This window comes from Dendrobates tinctorius, unplaced genomic scaffold (assembly GCF_039654945.1).
Source record: "Dendrobates tinctorius isolate UK_male_01 unplaced genomic scaffold, ASM3965494v1 ptg000113l, whole genome shotgun sequence".
NCBI classification, from domain to species: domain Eukaryota; kingdom Metazoa; phylum Chordata; class Amphibia; order Anura; family Dendrobatidae; genus Dendrobates; species Dendrobates tinctorius.
In genome coordinates, this window is record NW_027361781.1 from 7,975,007 (window position 1) to 7,999,189 (window position 24,183).

Sequence of the window (24,183 nt, forward strand, 5' to 3'; positions counted from 1 at the left end):
CTGTGCAGCATAGAATTAAGGAAAATATGATCAAAACACATAAAAATAGCTATTGCGAACTTAATTTGTCAATAATCGCCTTTATGCAGGGCCGGCGTTTGGACCAGGCAGACTAGGCAGATGCCTGGGACCCCACCTACAAAGGGGGCCCCCTGCATCTGCAGTCCATTTAAGAAGTGCCCAGAGGGTGTACAGCAGTGAATAATGCTGTGCATTGCTCTGAAGTCTTGGAGTGTCTCTCGCAAAGCCCCTTGAGCCCCCCCTGTCTCTTTCTCCCTGCAGTCAGGTTAAAAGTTGAGAGTGAGGGGGAGGGGCCGATTACAGCACAGTGACACTGTATGTCTCCTCCTGAGTCCTGATCATGGCTGCTCCTAGCACTGTCCTGAGAATGGATATGCCTAAGTGAAGCCACAGAACCTGGTAAGAGCAGCAATAACAGGTCTGAGTGCAGTGATTTACTCACTGTGGTCTGGAGCTCTGTGCTGATCGCTGCAGGATCAAGATCCACAGCCACATACAGCAGCGATCAGCATCAGCTCTGACCACAATCACTAATCACTGCTTGTAATGTGACAGGGCGACCTCCTGTCACTACTGTCTGGATGACACAAGACAGGGATATTGTCTGCTGAATCAGGGGATATTTATGATATAGAAATAAATGAATTCCCATGTGAAATAATAAGGGTACACCATACACATATATAGTACAGGTGTGCATAGGAATCAGCATTTTTGGTGCATTTTTTTTTGCAGCCAAAGTCGGCTCTCTTGGCAGTAAAAACACTGCTTTCAAAATGCCCATTTTTTAGGGTATGTGCAGATGATCCGGAAATGGCAGCAGTTTGGACACAGCGGACATGTGCTTCGTCTAAAGTGCTGCCATCTTTTGAACGCAGGTGATTCCGCATGTGTTCATTGAACCGTGCGGAATCACCGCATCCTATGCATTGTAAGGGTGACATTTCTCTTGCAGAGAATCGCATCTATGGAAGATAAATTGACATGCTGCAGTCTGGAGAGTCGTGCTGCATGTCAGTCTCTGCGGGTGAGGTGCGGGCGTATGTGCACGCACAGAGGACATGGAATTTCTAGAAATCCCATTCACTGTGCTGTAACATCTGGCCGCTGCGGGCTGAATGCTGCGGATGTACGCAGCATCCAGAGTTTACTGATTGTGGACACATACCATTAGAGCTTTTGCTGTTTTTTTTACAATATGCATTTTGTCTACAGTACATGTTTAATAAAGTTAGTTTTATTCACCAAAAACACAGCGGAAAAACAACGTTGCGACATTTGCAGCTTTTCTAAAACTTTTTCATTGCTTTCTATGGGTGAAAAAAATTGCTGAAAGAAGTGATGCTGCGGATCTAAAAAACACTGCAGTTGTGAAATTCAGTCAGGAGAAAATAAAAGGGTGTGCAGGAGAATCCTGAAAATCTCAGTCTTTGCTTGTGCTGTAAAATGCTGTAAACTTCTTATTTGCAGAAGAAAAAGCTGCAGAAATTCTGCCTATGAACGTGGCCAAGAGCGGCTTTTTAAAGTGCCAGCAAAACATATGAGATTTCTGAAATCTCCTGCATGCGCTTGTTTTTTTTTCTGACTGAATTTCAGAACTGTAGCGCTTTTTATATCTGCAACGTGTCACTTCTTTCAGTGTGTTTTCACCCGTAGAAAGCAATGAAAGAATATAAGAATGAAAAATGCAGATATTGAACGGCATTTTTCGCTGCAATTTTTTAAGTGGTTTTGGTGAATTAAACTATTAGGTCTCGTTTACATGTTTAGTATTTGGTCAGTATTTCACATCAGGATTTGTAATGCAGAAACAGCAGTGGAACAATGAGAGGAAAAGTATAGTAGAAACGCAGCACCACTTCTGGATTTCTCACCCTCCTGGTTTTGACTTGCACATACTGATGTGAAATACTGACCGAATACTCAACGTGTAAACGTGGCCTTAAACATACTGTAGACAAAGCAAACATCCTCACTTTAAAAAAAGCTGAAAAAAGTATAAAGAAAACAAGCAACGCAACAGAACAGGTTTTGGCTACTGAAAAAATGCTTGTGAACATAGTCTTACTCTGAAACGCTATGGCTATCTGTGGTGTTACATAGGACTGCAGGTGACATGTACTACATTATCTGTTCTCAAAGAGTTATCACTGTGCTATCTGTGGTGTTACATAGGATGAGGTCACAGTCATGTGACTAGTCACATGAGCCGGGGAGGGCTTCTGTTCTGCAGTGTGCTGTGGGAATTGTATGGCGATCGGTACACACTCCTTTCTGAAATGACATGTGGGCATGGTGGCTGATTCGCAGTGCGGGAAAACTACAATCCCGGCTGGGATAGCGGGTGGGAATGTCAAAATCGGGACTGTCCCGCTGGATCCAGGACAGTTGGGAGCCCTGCTGTGCTATCTGCAGTGTTAAAAAAAAAAAAAAAAAAATTAAGAGGGGGTTGGGTTACAACTCTTTGTCTTGGGCCCCCCAATCTTTTCTGACCATAGCAACGCTCCTGTGTAATGCTAATAGTGGCAGACCCGTTGGCTGATATAAGGCCCCTGAATATGGGGGCCACAGTGCCAGCACAGGTCCCTCTGCCACCTGTATCCGCATACTGCTCATGTAATGTAACCTAAGTGTGTGATTTTACAATGTTAACATTTGGGGCCCCACTTTAACTTTTTGCCTAGGGCCCCACTTTGTCTAAAACCGGCCCTGCCTTTATGGCATCCCCAGTGTATTTTATAAACCATTGTTGTTGATTATGGTATAGGTAGTTTTATCCACTTTGCATTCTTAGTTACGGGGATGGTGGGGTTAAAGCCAACTTCTGTCTTGGTCCTGACTTTGAATGACAGGTACCCCCTGTGTGCCCAAACTGGTATCTATGCTTCTTAGCCAAAATTTACCTTTTCTGTCACCATCCTCCTTGCCAAGTTTAGTACTTGTGCCCAGTACATATAACCCTTGGTCACCTTCTGAGGGGTTCTCGATGGTGAGGTACACAACTATGCGTCCCTCCTTGGGGCAATTAGTAGCAGTGATGGGGAGTATTGAATCTGGAAGGCCCCTCTGGCCCTTAAAGGGGGCTTTGGACAGGGTCATACGGCTTAGAAGGCTTATTCCCCATTTGTCTCTGCGTTGTAGGGCCTGGACTGGTTGTTGTCTCCAGTCCCTTTCACCAGTGTGCCACCCAACAAGTGTCCCATCCTCACAGTTTGAACCTTCCCCTGCTTCAGCAGTAGTGACACAGATGAAATGTGTACTTAACCAGATGTCAAACTGTGCTATGGGGCCTGGACATTCTACTATTAGACAGTAGTCAAATTGATATGCTACTCTTGGGGTGGAGACATTATACCAGAATGTCACTATACCCTTCTCATGAGTGACTACCCTTGGTGACTGACTACCCCTTGGGCTAGGAAAAGGATAAGTGCCAGACGGATGAAGAGTGGCCGCCGCCACTGGACTCTGGATCCGGCATCTCCTTGCAGTGGGAAGCGTGGACCCATGGAATGCTGTGATAGTTGACAGGACTCTGAACAGGCTGTCATTTCTAGGTTCAAGGGTACGTCTGTTGAACCACTTGGTGATGAGGACTCAGTCATCGGGCAGGATCTGGTGGGCTCCTAGGTCCTCAGGATCTGGGGTGGATAGAAATTGAGAACAAATTTTAGTTACATGTTTTATTTAACTTAACAATAACTTAGTCTGCATGTAGACAACTATAGTGAGCAAAGTATAATCCTAAACTGCGAATATTTACAAGTAGGATCTTATAGGGCTGAGTTTTGTTGGACCTGCTAGTCTGTATGTGCATGTGTGTGGGTCACGTATGTGTGCTTGTGTGTGTGACCCAAGGGAAAGACTAAAACTCTTATGCTATGACTAGTGTTGAGCGATACCATCCGATACCCTAAAATATTGGATCGGATGGTATTGGCCCGATACGAAAAAAGTATCGGGTATCGCCGATTCCGATACCAGAAGTCCCATTCAAGTCAATGGGACTTCCGGTATCGGAATAAGAAAACCCCTTTTCTGTCCGTGTACAGCCTCTCAGGGGGGTGTACGGACCTTCCGGGGGTCTGTGCCGACTGCCTTGGGGTCTGTGCGGACTGCCGGTGGTCTGTACCGGCCTGCCGGGGGGCTGTACCGACTGTCCGGGGGGCTGTGCATGCTGCGGAGGTCTGTACCAGCCTGTCGGGGGGTTGTGCCGGCCTGCCGGTGGTCTGTACGGGGGTCTGTGCAGGCTGCGGGGGTCTGTGCAGGATCGTCCGATGGGACTACAAGTCCCATCGGGCGATGCCTGCTACCATGACGGTGATTGACACATTAGCCAATGATTGGACAGTAGTAGTCCCATCATCCGGCTAATGTGTTGAATGTACCAAAAAAAAAAAAAAATGCATACTACATACATACTTCATACAACATACATACATACTACATTCATACAACATACATACATACTACATACAACATATATACTACATGCATGCAACATGCATATATACAACATATATACTACATGCAACATGCATACTACATGCATGCAACACACATACTACATATATGCAACATGCATACTACATGCATCATACATACTACATGCAACATACATACTACATACCACATGCATTCAACATACATATATACAATACATTCATACAATACATACAGACATACAGTACATATAACAGAGTACATACTCACCATCACTTGTCACTTTGATCCCCGAAGCCATTGTCATCTTTGGAATAAATATTAAAATAACAAACAAGCCATATACTCCCTGATCCGCAGAAGTCCACGAGTGTCCCACGACGATCTTGCGTGGAGAACAAAAGCATCAGCTGATGCTACCGTTCTCCACAGGCCCCAGGAAACCAGTGTCGGGAGATAGGTATCCTTCCGCCCTGTATGTCTATATGTATGTATTGTATGAATGTATTGTATGTAGTATATATGTAGTATGCATGCAGTATATATGTTGTATGTTGCATGCATGTGGTATATATGGGTATATATGTAGTATGTATGTTGCATGCATGTAGTATATATGTAATATGGGCAGCACGGTGGCTCAGTGGTTAGCGCTGCAGCCTTGCAGCGCTGGGGTCCTGGGTTCGAATCCCACCAAGGACAACATCTGCAAGGAGTTTGTATGTTCTCCCCGTGTTTGCGTGGGTTTCCTCCCGCACTCCGGTTTCCTCCCACACTCCAAAGACATACTGATAGGGAATTTAGATTGTGAGCCCCATCGGGGACAGTGGTGAAATGTGTGCAAACTGTAAAGCGCTGCGGAATATGTTAGCGCTATATAAAAATAAAGATTATTATTATTTATTATTAATATGCATGTTGCATGCATGTAGTATGTATTTTTTTTTTACATTAAACACATAGGCCGGATGATGGGACTACTACTGTCCCATCATTGGCTAATGTGTCAATCACCGTCATGGTAGCAGGCATCACCTGATGGGACTTGTAGTCCCATCGGACGATGCCTGCACAGACCCCCGCAGCCTGCACAGACCCCCGGACAGTCGACACAGACCACCGGCAGGCTGGCACAGACCCCTGGGCAGGCTGGCACAGACCCCTGGGCAGTCGGCACAGACACCCGGGCAGGCGGCACAGACACCCGGGCAGGCCAGCAAAGACACCCGGGCAGGCCAGCAAAGAAATCCCGGGCAGGCCAGCAAAGAAATCCCGGGCAGGCCAGCAAAGACACCCGGGCAGGCCAGCAAAGACACCCGGGCAGGCCAGCAAAGACACCCGGGCAGGCCAGCAAAGACACCCGGGCAGGCCAGTACAGACCCCCCGGAAGGCCCGAACTGACAGCGCATCATGATGCGAACAGACCGCGCATCATGATGACATCATTTCGGCAGCCAATCAGAGCCACAGCAGTAGCTCTTTGCATTATGGGAACTTCCGATTCCGATATTGAAAAAAAAACCGGATTACTTACCGGTAATACTCTTTTGTAGAGCCACGACAGCACCCACTGAGAGAGGGGATCCGCCCCCAGGAACAGGAAACCTACAGAGAGATAAAAGGGGCGGTCCCCCTCGCTCCCTCAGTTGGATTACAGAGAACAAGAGGAACCACCACACATGCTTTAGTCAATTTGCTCAGTAAGCGATTCTAGCATATATTTATATACAGCTTCTATCCTTCACCCACCAGAGTGAACCACATGTATATACATCAAGGGAGGGAAGTGAGCGGGTGCTGTCGTGGCTCTACAAAAGAGTATTACCGGTAAGTAATCCGGTTTTTTCTTTTCGCCACGACAGCACCCACTGAGAGATTTTCAGAGATAATCACCTGGGAGGGCCCACCGTGTTAAGGACAGATCTACCAAAGGCCAAGTCATCGGAAGAAGACAAATGTAGCCTGTAGTGATTATAAAAGGCAGAAGGAGAAGACCAGGTTGTGGCCTTACCTCCTACTCACCTCTAGGGAAACAGACCAATATTAGCTCAATTGGGACTTCCGTCCTTTTGGCCCAGGAAGAAGATATGGCTCCTGCAGAATGTGCCCTCACGCCCTGTGACGGGCCTTCTCCTTTTTTTGCCGAATATGCCAATGCGTTTCTGATCCACACATCTTGTTACCCTGGAAAGAGAAAAAGAGACAAAAAGAGCCCTGCTCTGCCTCCAGGGCCTAGAGTTATCTATATAGACTAAGATGGCCCCCTTTACGTCTAGGCCATGCTATCTTTCCTTCTCTGGTGTTGCCGGGCTATCATAAAAAAAGAGGGAAGGTAGATTTTTTGGATCTATGGAATTTAGCAGCCTTCTTAGGGAGGTAGGACGGTCCGTCTTTGACACTATTCTGTCCTGAAATATTGTCAGGATGGAGAATCTATTGACAGGGTCTGGAGATCATGCATCCTCCTTGCCGATACTAGAGCTGCCAATATGGCGGCTTTCAATGAAACGCACTTTATTGAGGTCAAGTGTATGGGCCCGAATGGTCCCTGTGTGAAAGCATCTAGGACTAAGCTACGGTCCCCAAGGCGGTCCTTGAAGAATGTGAACCGGGTTTGCTTGCTGGCAAGCAAGGATCGAGCTACCCCTTTGTTGCCCACACGTTATTATAGTTGGCCTCCAGAGCCGAAACTTGGAATTTTAGGGTGTTACCTGCAAGTCCAAACTCACGCCCCTCCTGCCGGAACTCTAATATGGCAAGGAAAAAGACCCTCCCCGGAAAGGTCTGCTGAATGGAAAATTTAAAGTTTTTCCTCCAAGAGGGTGCCAAATAAGTCATCTGCTTAGCTTCAGTAACTGCCCCTCAAATTACATGCTGTGAGGCGTAGACCTTTGACCTGAGGGTGTAACAGGGTCTTTGTGAGCGCAGGTCCCGATCCAGAGGGAGAATCCATGACATGGCTCTCAGCCATGAAACCCACGTCTTTTTAGCCCCACCGGCTATTAAGATGACTCTCGCTCCTTATTACCTCATCATCCTGGTAACAGCTGGCGACCATAACATCGGAGGGTCTGGTGAACCGTCCAAGGGTTTAGAAGGGCGTCGAGTACATGCCCTGTACAGTGGAGCGAACCCTTCGACCTGTCTATTGTAGCGAACAGATCTATCTCCGGCATGCCCTATATAGCCGCTATCATCTTGAAGATGCCCCGGCTGAGCACCCATTCCTCTTGATGCCGGGTAGGGTGGCTGAGGAGGTGTGCTCCGGAATTGTCCACTCCTCTGACATGGAGAGCAACCAGGAACAGGCTCTGACGTTACTACCCTGATAAAAATGGGTCAATAGGAACAACAGGTATGTTTTGGCTCTCTGCAGGATTCTCTCTGCGGTAGATATCAGAGTTATTGACCGTATTCCTCCTCATACTATGAAGGTACCATATCATACCATGAAGCATCCTGAAGTGATATGAGGTCCTATGAAGTACCATGAGGTACCATGAAGTACCATGAAGCACTATGAAGTACCATGAAGCACTATGAAGTACCGTGAAGTACCAAGTACCGTGAAGTACCATGAAGTACTCTGAAGCAATGTGGAGTACCTTGAGGCACCATGAAGTACTATGAAGCACTATGAAGTACCATGAAGTTCTTTGAAGCAATGTGGAGTACCTTGAGGTACCATGAAGTACTCTGAAGCACTGTGAAGTACCATTAAGTACCATGAAGCACTATGAAGTACCATGAAGCAATGTAGAGTACCTTGAGGTACCATGAAGTACTATGAAGCACTATGAAGTACCATGAAGCGCTATGAAGCAATGTGGAGTATCTTGAGGTACCATGAAGTACTCTGAAGCACTGTGAAGTACCATGAAGTACTAATAAGCATTATGAAGCCCCATGAAGTACCATGAAGTACTATGAAGCACTGTGATGCCATATGAAGCACTATGAAGTACTGTGAAGGTACTATAAAGTACCATGAAGTAATATGAAGCACTATGAAGTACTATGATGCAATCTGAAGTACTATGGAGCAATACTAAGTATGAGGCAGTACTATGAAGTACCATGAAGCCATATATATTATGAACCACAAAGGATGCACAATGCAGCATTATTCAGTACTATTATGCCATCTGAAGTACTATGATGCAATACTAAATATGATGAAGTACTATGAAGTACCCTGGCATACCATGCAGCAATATTATGCGCTATGACATACTATGATGTACTATGGCGCAACAAGCAGTACCACAAGGTACTATGACACACATATCACCTATCATGAAGTACCATGAAGCAGTCAGATGAGCTATGGCACACTATGATGCATTATGATGCAACTAGAAGTACTATAACATATCATGAAGTACCACAAAGCAAATATGACGTACCATGAATTATATCATTGGCTGCGTGTGCATCACTATTTGCGCTCTTTTTTTTTTATTCATCTTTGGCGCATGTTTGCAGCAGGCCGTAATATTTGGTAATTTATACAGTGGTGTCCACCTCTCACTGCATATCTTTCGTACTATGAAGCACCAAGCAGTACCCTAAAGTACTATGAATTACCATGAAGTATTCTATGATGTAGTACGATTCATAGAGCCGCAATGATGTAATACGATACATCCAGACTCTATTATATCATATGATATACATAGGCCCCATGGGGTACACACAGACTTACGGCCCCGCTTGAAGGTGCTAAACAAGAGACCAGGCCCACAGTTACACTCAAGGGGGCACCTCTCAGAGTTCCAGATAACCCCCACTCTGAATGGTACATCTCAGTTGTCAGAGTGACCTCACCCGAAGGAGCCAATTAACGAGCTGCAGCTGGCAATCTTCACGGAGACAATGCGCTGCTGAAGTCCCCCATAAGGCTCTCAGCACATGAAATTGTGTGTGCCTCTTGGACTGCTACCAGTATGCTGCTGTTTAACAGGATCTATGACTGGTATTCCATTCTGGTACTTGCCTGGCTTCCAGCTACTTAGCTGCTGCCATCTAACGAGAGCAGTCAGACTGGAAAGGCTGCCGACCCTTCCTTTTTTTTTTTTTCTCTCGGAGAGCAGGAGGAAGAATGATCAAACTCCTGCACACTGCTTCATTAACCCCTGCCGGGTGCTGTAGCCCCCAATTGCAAGCCGAGGGTCTAGCTATACTGAGCCTCCCCTCCAGGGAAGCAGGGTGAGTTAGTGCACTTTTTTTTTTCTTTTCACACATCAACCAGACTAGGGATCATCAGCTGGTCTCTCTCCCACTCTGGTAATTGCCCGGCCTTCATCTGCTCAGCAGCCACCTAAAGAGAGCAACCCCGCGTCTCCTTGATGATTAACACATGGTACTGGCTGTGGAAACTCAGCCTAAGATGTGGTCTGCTTCACCGTGTAGTACCACCTCGTTCTGTGGAATCATTCTGTCTACCACTTTTATCCGTGGCTATACAAGGCTTTCAACTGCAGACCCTCTGCGCAAATGCGCGCCTGTTATATTCCAGCCATATCGTGCTGCATCCGTGAGCGAGGATGGCCTCACCTGGCCCCTGCCTCACGCTGTCATTATCGGCCGAGGGGGGAGTCAATCTACCTCGGCTCTCCTCTGAGACTCAGGCCCACCATGCCAAGCCCCCGGCTGCTGGCCTTCTGCGCCTCTCATACGCGCCATGTCGGCCTCTTCTGGTCTACGCTGTCGGACCGGAGCCAGTTCTACTCCAGCCATATGCGGCATCACCATGCCAAGCCCCCGGCTGCTGGCCTTCTGCGCCTCTCATACGCGCCATGTCGGCCTCTTCCGGTCTACGCTGTCGGACCGGAGCCAGTTCTACTCCAGCCATATGCTGCATCACCATGCCAAGCCCCCGGCTGCTGGCCTTCTGCGCCTCTCATACGCACCAGGTTGGCCTCTCCAGGTCTACGCTGTCAGACCGGAGCCAGTTCTACTCCAGCCATATGCTACATCACCATGCCAAGCCCCCGGCTGCTGGCCTTCTGCGCCGGGCTGCGCCTCTCATATGCGCCAGGTCGGCCTCTCCAGGTCTACGCTGTCAGACCGGAGCCAGTTCTACTCCAGCCATATGCTGCATCACCATGCCAAGCCCCCGGCTGCTGGCCTTCTGCGCCGTGCTGCGCCTCTCATACGCGCCAGGTCAGCCTCTCCAGGTCTACGCTGTCAGACCGGAGCCAGTTCTACTCCAGCCATATGCTGCATCACCATGCCAAGCCCCCGGCTGCTGGCCTTCTGCGCCGTGCTGCGCCCTCTTATATGCGCCATGTTGGCCTCTCCCGGTCTATGCTGTCGGACCGGACCATACCACTGACCATCGCCAGGAATCAGGTATGGAATCAGCGTTCAGCTTCTTACCGCAATCCGCATCATACCTGAGGATGCCGGTCTTTTGTTTTCATCTCAAGCACCTGTGGCATACCTTGCGTCTGTGCAGCGCTTCGTAATGCACAATCCCCTCCTAGGGATTTCCCAGGTGCTCCTCCACTGCACCTCCTGGTGAGCCAGGCACTCCTCGCCACGGCCTCACCCGCATTACCAGCAGAGGGGGGATTCCTATTTCGGATCCGCCCGTCGCTGCTTCCAGCTCTGGGGCCCCCGTTGCTCACATAATGCCGCGGGCGGCTACCAGGCCAGGAATCCTCTTCTCTGTGGGTTCCTTCCTAGGAACAGGAAACCAACTGAGGGAGGGAGGGGGACCGCCCCTTTTATCTCTGTAGGTTTCCTGTTCCTGGGGGCAGATCCCCTCTCTCAGTGGGTGCTATCGTGGCGAAAAGAAAATATCGGTACTCGGTATCGGAATTCCGATACAGCGAATATCGGCCGATACCCGATATTTGCAGTATCGGAATGCTCAACACTAGCTATGACTCCCCTGTTTCCTGTCTAGCAGCAAGTATGTAGGGTTTTATGTTTGAGGCCTTACATTTTCCTTGTTCATCCTTAGGCGCATTTCATCCTGTGTAGCTTCATCTTGGGTCCATTTCTTCTTTTCTTCTTTGGATGCTTGTTTCTCCATAGTCATCCATGTAGTATAATAGATTTCCTTATAGATTGTAAGCAGGGCACTCACTTCTTCTGTAATTGTTGAAATATGTTTCATTATATTTTTCCCCCAGGGTTATCCCTTTCCCTCTGTTTCTGGATCCATATTAGAGTACAGATGAGATGTTTCTGTGTAAGTGTTGTCACTGCTGTTTCTTTTGCTGTTACTTCAGATAATCTGCTGCCCACTGCTTCCCTTGAGGTGTCTCCAGTGTGTGTCTTCACCTTTTTCCACTGCAACTCTTCCTGGCATCAACAAGGACTCCATTAGTTCTTCTATGGCTTTGTGGTGTCTGACCGGCATTCCGTTAGCCGTGATGACGTCTCTTTCCCTCTAGATTGGTCATAGCCTCATGTTGAGTGGACCTCTTGTATGCTTTTGTCAAGGCCCGCAGTCCTGCCTTTGTGTGGAGGCAGTGTGGTCTGCATACCTTGGTCTATCCACAAAGAGCGTCAGGTCAGGATCTTCCAGATGTTTTCTTGCCTCATGACAGCGAGATAATCATGTTGAGCCATTTCAGAGTCGACTACCTCTTCCACTGGTGTGTCAGAGATGTGGTGTTCACCCTCTCCCCCTTTGGCAAGAGGTAGGAGAGTAGCTGGGTTATGGACAGCACATCTGGAGATGGTGACGTTGTCCGGGAGCAGAGTAGGGCATTGCAGACGTAGGTGGCAGACAGGTACTTTGGGCCAGGACCTTCTGCTGGTTACCCATTATGTCAGAAGCCTTGTCCTGCACAGGTAGGTTGCAAACTCGGCTCTCATGCAGGTTGAGACTCCATGAGCCACTGGGTCAAGTCTGGGAGAGTAGTAGCCAGGAGGGCTTTGTCTTCCTCTGTGAAGCTGTGTCAGGAATCCAGTTGCTTAGTCAGGCTTCTCTATGACAAACAGACAGAACAGTTCATTATAGCCTGGCAGTTCTAGAGCTGGAGAGATGTGATTGCAGATTATCGTATAAAACCAATCGATGGCCTCCTTGGTTAGCCTTTAAGTAGGTATAAAGGGGTTGCATGGGTAGAGAGGCATTATTGGCTCCAGGGACGGTAGTAGGATACAAGTCCAAGCCAGCTGTGGGGGCTTGGATGGCAGGGGTATGTTCTGCATGGCTGTTTTCCTGTCCTCAGTCAGGTGTTTGGTTTGATGGGAAAACACAACTTTCTCCTTGCAGAACTGCATTTTGTCTTCAGATGCCTTGCAAGAATTGTAGCAAGGAGATGTACTCTGAGCTTCTTCCAGGGTGTCAGCACAGAGGAGGAGGTCATCCACGTGCTGTAAGAGAGTGGCAGTGGGATGTGTCCTCTTCCAGGGCTCCAGGACCGTGGTCATCAAGGCATCATAGTCCAAGTACATTGCTGACCCTCATGTGTGAAAGCAAACAGGTACTGGCTTGCAGCATGTAGGGGTAAACTGAAGAAGGCACCAGCCAGGTCAATCACCGTAAACCATGGTGGGGTGGGTGTTTGATGAAAGCAGAGAGTGTGGGTTTGACATAATGGATGTGTCCAGTACTGTGGCTTCATTGACAGCACACAAGTCATGTATCATGCAGAACCTGATGGGAATGATTGCAGATTGTTAAATGGACGATGGGTATTACAGTTTCCTTGGTAGTAGCGCTCCGTAGTGAGTCTGGGATCAGGGCCATCAGTTCAACGAGTACATGATGTACAGGTATGTCCTGTAAAGAGAAGAGACTATACGCTTCTGCAGCGGGTAAGTCAATGTCCCTGATTACGTTTCTGACTGCATAGAGACCCACCAGGAATTTGAGAGGAGTATCCCCAACCTCTATCTGGGCGAGAGGTGTTGTTTCTTTCTTGTATTTTTGTGGACTGTAAGAGTATATGTACTTTCATGGGTAAGTACATTCTACATGGAGTTTGTCGGGCTCAAGAGCTAGTCACAACCTTGGCAAAAGGGAATATCCTGCTGTAATTTGAGCGAGCCTTTCTAAAACTGTCCATGGGGCCGAGTGTGCCTTCTGTATTTGACTCATCCTTTTATAAAATGGCATGGGATCTTGCACTGGGTCTGGCAAGCTGCTCACTAGGGTATCTCCTGGTATCTCCAGGAGTCCTTGTGTGGGTAGATTGTGCACGAGAGTCTAAGCTTTAAGGCTTAAAAGATGATGATGTCCCCTCACCATATAGCAATGGATTCTGTAGATTATCAGTCTGAGCTGTTGACTCATGTCTTCCCTGCTCTGCTTGATCATGTATCTCCATGTCATCTTCATCATTCTTTTCATAGGCTGCATTAATTAATGGAGCTATAGTGGATGCTGGACAGGATGTAGCATAAGGTGTGCCATCTATATAGATAGTTGAAAAGAAGGTAGGGCTATTTTGGTTGGTCATCAGACAGTTAAAACAAGTCTCACGATATTCTGCATTCTGCGTTTGACAGCTGGCACATGTCCAGCCATCGGGAATGTATATAGGGGGTATAAATGACTGTAATGCAGATGTTGCAACTGACACTTTTCCCGTAGACGCCTGCTTGGCATAAAATTCAGTAACCTTGTCATATTCCTTTCCCCCCATATCTTTCTTCTAACTCTCCTTACCATCTTATAAAATGCTTCAGGGTCCTGTAAGACCTCAAAGTACCTGAGGCTGGGACGCTGCTCTCTACTCATTAACACATTCTTCCGTTCCTTCTTATCTAATCCTCCTCCCTTCGAGATTGGAGTTTTCTTAACGTAAGTTTTCTTTCTTCGCTCCGCTATGATTTGTTTTTGTCTTATAGGTTTTGACTGACTACTCCCACTCATTCTATTATCTGTATTCTGAGTGCGTCTGAGGGTCATGTGTCTTATCTCTTGAGACAAGTTCAGTTAGATATGTGAACAGTTAGATATGTGACTGTGAAAGCTGTATGTACTCCTTATGTCCGAGTAAAGGGGTCTTCAGTGATATTGTGATGTCTAGCTATCTTGAATACAGTGATATTGGGAGTTCGCCAATAATCACCACCAGGGTATTTCACAATTCTTGTGTATCCAGAAACTGCGTAGTCTAACAATACCAGATAAATACTATATTATCTGTTTCTGTAACACTTTTGCTTTAAAACATTTCAAGCCCGTCTCCCAGAAAAAAAATGTAGTGACATTAGTAAAACATTAACTAAAGAGTAGCTGAGGACTTTGATCTCACACTACCAGAGATATCTGTACAAATTAAAGCAATTACCATTCGAGGAATTCTCTCTCTCCATGAATAAGTTTTGACAACTAACCTTACAATTCTAAAGTATGGGAAACAAAACCGGTTAAGCAATTCTCTAATCTCACAACATATATACATATTCAAAATTTAACCATATGCTGGTACGCCTCCTGCCGGCAAATCATACACAATACAAACAAAATTAATTCAAAACTGGTACAGACATCAAATACTGCAAATTGTTGACACCAAAACACGTCACAATTTACCTATCTATATGCCAGCCTGATTTGTAGAGATGAAAAGTTTACACCTGGGCAAAACACACTCTACGTAGACAGGGAGAGAGCAATCATGATTTTCGGTGGGAACCCCCTCAAGAAGTCACCAACCACCTAGAGGTTGAAAAATCACTCAAAACGGATAATCTAGCGTGAATGTTCAATCTAAACTCTTTGATTTCAGGAAATTCAGCTGAATAGGCACTATAACCAGTGTGAAATCTACTTATTGGTGCGTCCAGTACTTTGACAATGCGCCAACCCTCTTCTGAAATAGTGAGAACTAAAGTCTGTACACAGCAAGGGCAGGACATGAGACTATTGTGAGTTGTCGTGTAATCATTAACGTATCCCTTTACTGTTACCAGGCAACTAGGGCTGACCTTTGTCACGGTAGAAAGTGGCAGTACTGTTAATGAACAACTTTGCTTCTGTACTTAATATCACAGCGAGGGGGGGGTTTAGCAGTCGCCTCTTTCCTTTTGTGAAATATATATATATATACACAGTATATATATCTGCCGTGTCAGTCACGTCACCAACCCCAATTTGTACTATTGGGCGTATGGCCGGACGTGAGCACCTTTGTATGTGTAAATAGTTTCTTCGACCGTCAAAGGTCGGAACCAGGGCGATTGCCCCATAAGATACCCCCCTCCGTACTGTATAATTCTAGTAGCCCTAGCGCAGTATGGGATGGCTTTTCCAACAGATACTAGACACACCCTCTGGATTCGCTAGGTTAGTCAATGTGCACAAATACAGACAATTAAGGAATTATATATATATCTGACCGGGTTCGTAGGCTCAGGACTTTCAAATGTGGTCATTTAAATGTCCAGAGAAGACAGCCGACTATCTCATCCCAGCCCAGACGTGAATACAGAAGGGTAGGTGAGATGATATATTTTCTCACCTGGTTTTTGGGCTGCAGTCCTGTCCCTCTGAAGATGTCCGTCCTGGGAGGAGATGTTTTTGCGGCTGTGATCATCTGGGTGATCATCCCGGCCCCACGTTGGGCGCCACTGTTGAAGTTGTCCCACTAGGGTTAGATGCTTCTTAATTGTCTGCTTTTGAATTATAATGTGTTCCGGCCGGGAAATCGGACACAAATGCAAGCAATTGTCTCAAAATGATTTCTGTTTATTAGCTGGAAAATGCAGAGTATTTATGCAGAAAACAAGGTACACCATATCTAGCTAATAGGTTTGATTTGGCCAACACCCTTGGATTTCTGTGAGAAGCGGCAGCTGTGGAGCTTGATACTCACTGGTACATTGCAGTTTCCATTCATTAATCACGTCATCCTTGCTGATGGTCAGCTTATTGACAAGAATTAAATTAAAGAACAAGTAGGCACTTAATACAAGTTCAGAAAAAGCAATCATATACATTTGATTTTGATATATATTCATATGCCATATATTCTCCCCTTAACGAGAGTGAGAAAGATCTAATGCTTGCGGTGCCTTCAGAAACGTCATCGAAGTTCGGCGCTTGCATTGATATTGAGTTAAACTGAGTTCATTGCCTCTGAAGCTCTCCAGAGCTAGACATGTCGCAGGACAATGGAATTATTTTCTTCTTGTTGGACAGGTGAGGAATATGGTTGCTTGTTATTTTAATTATTTTACAGGGGACATTGGCTTCAGTGGATTAGTGTAACTTTTTTGGTTAATTTAGAGTCAAGGAGTCTGTATCAAATAAAGGCTTTTATTCTGGGTGTTATTTCTTTCACAATTTGTCTATGGGGTTAGAAATAGGGGTGTTTTATAGATGCCTCTCCATTACTAACCCCTTGGCTTATTGTCACCTGACAATACAAAGGTGACATCAACCCCAATACTAGGACCCCACTTGTCACCACACCAGGGCAAGTGAGAAAAACAAGACTAAGTGCCAGATTTGGCATATCTTATGGATGTGCCATTTCTGGGGTGGCTGAGAGCTGACATTTTTAGTTTGGGATGGGACCAAGATCCATGGGCCCTTCCTAGGTTACTAATATCAGCCTGCAGCTCTCTGCCTAGCCTTTGCTGGTTATTATAGAGGGACCCCATGTCATTTTTTGAGGGTCCCCCATGTTAATAACCAGTAAAGGCTAAGTATACAGTTGGGAACTTATATTAATAGCCTGGGAAGCTCCATGGGTATTACCCACTTCCCAGGCCATAAACATCTGTCCCCAACTGTCCACTTTCTCTCTGCCCGTTAATAAAATTTGGGGAGATTCTACACCATATTTTTCAGAAAATATTTTTTCAGTAATAAAATACATGCTCAGTAAGCTACATAAGCAGTGTACTAATTATATGTCATCTTTATATCTATTCTATATGTATATATTTATTCCATCTATTCTATTCTGACTTGTTATGCTGTGATTTTACTGTATGCAGTAGATGAAATGTCGGGTTTTCAAGGCCATGGGTGTTTTAAAATCAGACCGCACGTGCATGGTCTCAGTGATGTGAGATTTTTTTTATCACACCCATTGACTTGCATAAGCTAGTTTAATCTGAGAGACCAGGACACTCACAGCATGCTGTGATTTTTTTCTCAGTCCAATTTCTGCTGAGAAAAAAAATCCCAGATGAGCAGGGAATCATAGATTAACATTGGTCGGCGTGCAATCCGATTTTTTATCGGATTGCACTCGTCTGTTTTCCTCGCAGATGAGTATGAGCCCAAAAGTGTAGTCACAGATCAAAGTTATGTTCCAATACACATGAGTAGGAAGCAGCCAATCAGTAAGATGTAAGTATAATAATTAGTAGGTAATAATCCCCTGTAGGGACAAACTTACATACGTACTTTGAATTCCTGGCTAGGGATTTTAGATGCTGAAAGTTATTTTTTAACAGTGTTATAAGCCTCATCATACATTCATTCTGGGGTGAAACTAACCTTTATTGGGGAAGAAAAGGTTTGTTTTACAGAGATTTAAAAAAAACAAAAAACGACCAGATTCTATTGCAATACAGATGTAGGCATCTTCTCAGTACCATAATTAACAGCATTAATTACTGACCAATGGTGTTCTGATTAATCCAGTGACATAGCTCATTCACGGATTTCTCTGCATAGTGATGCTTCCAACCACTAACTGAGCAGGACCTGCAATATATAAGGGAAGCTGTGTTACAATTCCCTCCTCTATGGGTAAATGTGAGTACCACTGCATAGTAATAATGCCTAAATGATCCACTAGTGGGGAGGAATGAAGGTACAAGTAGTGAGGTCATCACTGATCATAATGCAGTGTTATACAGTCATAGCAGAAAGTGCTGACACCGTTGAAAATGTTTGAGAAAGTAAAGTATTTCTCCCAGAAAATTATTGCAATTACTCATGTTTTGTTATACACATGTTTATTTACTTTGTGTATTGGAACACCACAAAAAAACAAGAGGAAAAAAAAGGCAATTTGACATCATTTCACACAAAACCTTAAAAATGGGCCAAACAAAATTGTTGGTACCTTTCCAAAATTGTGGGTAAACAACTTTCTTTCAAGCATGTGATGCTCATTCAAACTCACCCGTGGCAAGTAACAGGAGTGGGCAATATGAAAATCACACCTGAAACTTGATAAAAGGGGAGAATTTGTCTCAAACTTTGCATTGTGTGTCTATGTGTGCCACATTAAGCATGGGGAACAGAAAGAGGAGAAGAAAAATGTCTGAGGACTTGAGAACCGTAATTGTTGAAAAATATCAACAATCTTAAGGATGCAAGTCCATCTCCAGAGATCGTGATATTCCTATGTCCACAGTGCACAACATAATCAAGAAGTTTACAACCCGTGGCACTGGAGCTAATCTCCCTGGACTTGAATGACAAACAAAAATTGATGAAAGGCTGTAACACAGGATAGTCCGGATGTGGATAAGCAGCCCCAATCAAGTTACGAAGAAATTCAAGCTGTACTGTAGGCTCAGGGTGCATCAGTATTATGCTGTGTGCCCACGTTGCGCTTTTTAAGAGTTTCTGCCGCTGCAGAAACGCTTAAAAAATGGTAACAAAACGCATCCCATGCAATCCTATGGGATTCTGCAGATTTTTCCTCTGCGGAATCACATAGCGAAAAAATCTGCAGCATGTCCATTAATTTTGCGAAAATTCCGCCGCCATAGGATTGCATTGAAACTGTTAGGCATCGGGTTCCGGGTGCTGCACAGCGGGAATCCCAAGCCTTGCCATCTGCGGTCTCCCATTTCCCTGTGGCCGCAGTGGAGCCTGCTCAGCAGACTCCACGATCCCGGCGTTCTGCCCACACCAACATCGTGGGTTCGGTTGCTGCTGCTACTACCTCTGGTCCTGTTATGGCAATGCAGCCTGTCCAGCAGCAAAAGACTCCAGAGCCTAAGTTCTCCCTTCGCTCCACTGAGCATGCTCAGGAGACGATCTTCCATTGGGGATCGGAATCACATGCTCAGGTCCTTCTCCAGTTCCGATTGGTCCATCTGGAGGATCAGGAAGGTCCCGGAAGGGCACGGCTATAAAAGGCGTGCATGGCCGCCCTGCCATGCACTATGATAGACTCTGAGGCTAATGCATTTAGTGTATGTGTGATGATGGATGAATGAGCCTGGTGACTGACGCATTATAATTCCCCCCTCCTTGGATATTACGTGTGTGTTAGGGTGAGGGATTAGAGTTAGTATGTTAGCTCTACACTGCATAGCGCCGCAGTGTTGCTCCACATCCACCGATAGCACCTAGGGCATTGGCCAGTATAGGCCTCCTTGGCCACTGCTATCGCAGCGTCCTTTAGTTACGCCGTGCGCTTTAGAAGCGCTTTCCAGCCTGGTTATTAGCCTGGTTAGTGGCATCCGTCAGGGTGGATACTGCACACTTTGCAGCAGTGGTTCACACCCCGTGACGTTAACAGGTTGCGGTTGTTCGCCGGCAGGCACGTGTTACGTGAAGTAACGGCGCACGTGTCTGTTAGCACTGGTTCAGTGGTTGCGCTCCGGTGTCCGGCTTTACTCCTACATGCCTTTCCCTCATTGATTAGCAGCAGTTGGTCACCTCTGCACGGTGGGCCCTGGGCTGCGAACGCACCTTATATACAGTTGTGGCCAAAAGTATTGACACCCCTGCAATTCTGTCAGATAATACTCAGTTTCTTCCTGAAAATGATTGCAAACACAAATTCTTTGGTATTATTATCTTCATTTAATTTGTCTTAAATGAAAAAACACAAAAAGAATTGTCCTAAAGCCAAATTGGATATAATTCCACACCAAACATAAAAAAAGAGGGTGGACAAAAGTATTGGCACTGTTCGAAAAATCATGTGATGCTTCTCTAATTTGTGTAATTAACAGCACCTGTAACTTACCTGTGGCACCTAACAGGTGTTGGCAATAACTAAATCACACTTGCAGCCAGTTGACATGGATTAAAGTTGACTCAACCTCTGTCCTGTGTCCTTGTGTGTACCACATTGAGCATGGAGAAAAGAAAGAAGACCAAAGAACTGTCTGAGGACTTGAGAAACCAAATTGTGAGGAAGCATGAGCAATCTCAAGGCTACAAGTCCATCTCCAAAGACCTGAATGTTCCTGTGTCTACCGTGCGCAGTGTCAAGAAGTTTAAAGCCCATGGCACTATGGCTAACTTCCCTAGATGTGGACGGAAAATAAAAATTGACAAGAGATTTCAACGCAAGATTGTGCGGATGTTAGATAAAGAGCCTCGACTAACATCCAAACAAGTTCAAGCTGCCCTGCAGTCCGAGGGTACAACAGTGTCAACCCGTACTATCTGTCGGCGTCTGAATGAAAAGGGACTGAATGGTAGGAGACCCAGGAAGACCCCACTTCTTACCCCGAGACATAAAAAAGCCAGGCTGGAGTTTGCCAAAACTTACCTGAAAAAGCCTAAAACGTTTTGGAAGAATGTTCTCTGGTCAGATGAGACAAAAGTAGAGCTTTTTGGGCAAATGCATTAACATAGAGTTTACAGGAGAAAAAAAAAAAAAAAAAAAAAAAAGGCATTCAAAGAAGAAAACACGGTCCCTACAGTCAAACATGGCAGAGGTTCCTTGATGTTTTGGGGTTGCTTTGCTGCCTCTGGCACTGGACTGCTTGACAGTGTGCATGGCATTATGAAGACTACCAACAAATTTTGCTGCATAATGTAGGGCCCAGTGTGGGAAAGCTGGGTCTCCCTTAGAGGTCATAGGTCTTCCAGCAGGACAATGACCCAAAACACATTTCAAAAAGCACTAGAAAATGGTTTGAGAGAAAGCACTGGAGACTTCTAAGGTGGCCAGCAAATGAGTCCAGACCTGAATCCCATAGAACACCTGTGGAGAGATCTAAAAATGGCAGTTTGGAGAAGGCACCCTTCAAATATCAGGGACCTGGAGCAGTTTGCCAAAGAAGAATGGTCTAAAATTCCAGCAGAGCATTGTAAGAAACTCATTGATGGTTACCGGAAGCGGTTGGTCACAGTTATTTTGGCTAAAGTTTGTGCAGCCAAGTATTAGGCTGAGGGTGCAAATACTTTTGTCTGGCCCATTTTTGGAGTTTTGTGTGAAATGATCAATGTTTTGCTTTTTGCTTCATTCTCTTTTGTGTTTTTTCATTTAAGACAAATTAAATGAAGATAATACCAAAGAATTTGTGATTGCAATCATTTTCAGGAAGAAACTGAGTATTATCTGACAGAATTGCAGGGGTGTCAATACTTTTGGCCACAACTGTATTATTTCATCTTTATTATTTAGTGCGTTCCACCAGCCCCGTAACAGAAATGCTCACATTGCGCATGTGACTTTGCCCACCATGCGTAAAGTGAGCGCTTCATGTGCGGATGGTACCCAGGGTCCAGAGGAGAGGAGACTCTCATCCATTTCCTGGGTACCATATTCCTGTAAAAAATAGAATTTAAATAAAAAATAGGGCCTCCGGAGTCCTCAGTGGCGCTGCCGGCAAGTTCCGTTCCCAGGTGTGCTTTGCGAGAATGACCACTGATGATGTAGTGGTCACGCGACCGTGATGTCACAAAGGGTATTCTTGCAAAGGACGCCTGGGAATGGAACTTGCCGGCAGCGCCACTGAGGATCGGGATCGCAGCTGAGGAGATCGTGGGCCACCAGGAAGTGAGTATATCCATATTTTTTTTAATTTTTTAAATTATTTTTAACATTCTAATTTTTACTATTGATGTTGCATAGGCAGCATCAATAGTAATAAGTTGGTCACACTTGTCAAGCAATATGCTTGACAAGTGTGACCAGTCAATCACTTTTCCAAGCGATGCTTCAAATCGCTTGAAAAAGCGCTAGCATTCTTGCAAGCTAAAAACGCTTGCAAAACACTTGTGTTTTGCTGGAAAATGCATGCGAATTCCACATGTGTTTGACCCACGGCAGGGAGTTGTGGAAATGCTGCAGACAATACCGCAGCATTTCTGCAACGTGGGCACATAACCTTAGCATAAACTGCCTGTCAACATCTGAATGAAATTAAACTGTGTGCAAGGCATCATGAAATCTGAAAATTAAACTCAGACAACCAGAAATAGACACTTGATAGCATCAGTGTTCAGCATGGTTCAGGGAAGAACTAAATCAATAACTGAATTCTATCTAGGAGGATCATACTATACCATGCATGCCTGCTATGGGTGAAGAGTGTGTGGCGCCCCCAGGAGTATGGTCGCCACAATGGCATTGCCATCCTCCAGGGAGGGTGATGTCATGCTTGGGGGCAATGAAGGGTTTCTCTAACAGTTAACCATGTCATGCAACACAGTTCCCACTCCAGGCCAGCAGAGGGAGCTCTGAACCAAAAAAAAAAAAAAAAATGGTCGAGGAGTGCTCTGAGGGCCGGGAGGGGAGATAGTTAGTGTGAGGAAGGCATCGAGTGTAGACGTGTGGAGAGAAGCTGGAGGTTGAGCTGAGGAATGACAGCTCCCTCCCAGTGAGAGCGCATGATCTGGAGCCTGGTCTCCACGGTTGTATGGGTACTGAAGGTCCTGCAACAGAAACCAGAGGAATAGGAAGCTGTAAATGCTCCATTCCCAACTAAGACTCGGAGGCACAACAGCGACGGGTGAGCCAAGAGAGATAGAAGGCTACAGCTGTCTGCCATACGAGGTAGTTCTAAGAGACGATAAGGAGGAACTTCAGTGTAACACTGTACTGCATGTACCTCAAGCCAGCGCTAGGAAGGAGACTACACAACCCATCTGATAGAGAGATCCCTGAGTTGCTTCCAGGCTAGCCTGCTCCTGTGCCATCTGTAATCAGGACCCTGGACTGCGTTTGCCAAGTAAAGGTAAAGAAACTGCACCCTGTTGTGTCCTTGCCTCATTCCTGCAACATCCTCAGCTACATCTCTGTGCCAAACACTGCACCCTCTCCCTAACATTCCACTACACTGCCCTGGGACCAACAGCCCTGCCTGTGGAGGGCTACAACATCATTGCTGCATTACACCATCTGTCCCAGAGGATCTGTCTGCAGCGTCGGCTTAAGACCTCCCTTCCCAAACACCACAGGTGGCGTCACAAATCACTCATAAACTTTATTCCCAAATCAACCCCCTTTTACATGGGTGCCCAGGGCCCGGACCGGGTCACCGCTGCTGTGACAATCCCCTCTGAGAGACCGGCCTGGTACCGAGTACCCCACAGCCCTGGGAGGGCGACACAAGTGCTTATTTATTCATGGGGTTGGGTAGAAGTGGGTTTAGAGTCATTTTGTTAATTTTATAAGCTGCTGTGCTGCACCACAAATAGGCCATCCCTGAGATTCATTTGATTGTTCCAGAATTCTAGGAAAACGTGTGATGAGGTTCACAGGATGCAGTGACGAGACACGAGACTGAGTGTGGTTTGTGGAAATAACTTTTATAAACTGTAGCCGCTGGGGCTATATTGAGCAACCAAAAAAATAGGTATTAGACCTACCGGTAATGATGTTTCCAGGAGTCCATCCTGACAGCACCATGGAGGACGTCCTCCTCCTCCTTACAGGGACAGGAAAGCACACGAGAGGTTAAAAGGCCCCGTCCCACCCCTTTCCCTCAGTGACTTAAGAACCACAGCGTGGATAATGCTATAACTCTTTTAATGGTATCATCATATGACATAACAACCTATCCGGGAGGGAACTACCCGTGCTGTCAGGATGGACTCCAGGAAACATCATTACCGGTAGGTCTAATACCTATTTTCCAGGA

At 45.9% G+C, this 24,183-nt stretch overlaps 1 long non-coding RNA gene across 2 annotated transcripts in view; it reads right to left on the reverse strand.

Moving 5' to 3' along the window:
* The window catches only part of LOC141101006 (uncharacterized), a 33,055-nt gene that overhangs the window by 696 nt on the left and 8,176 nt on the right, over nt 1–24,183 (reverse strand). The window contains exons 2-3 of one of the 2 annotated variants that reach the window (XR_012234842.1): nt 18,015–18,100; nt 3,412–3,662 (exon numbers count right to left, since the gene is read on the reverse strand). This is a non-coding gene — a long non-coding RNA (uncharacterized lncRNA). Of the gene's footprint in view, nt 1–3,392; nt 3,663–18,014; nt 18,101–24,183 lie in introns of both variants that reach the window. The other variant, XR_012234841.1, reaches the window with a different exon arrangement.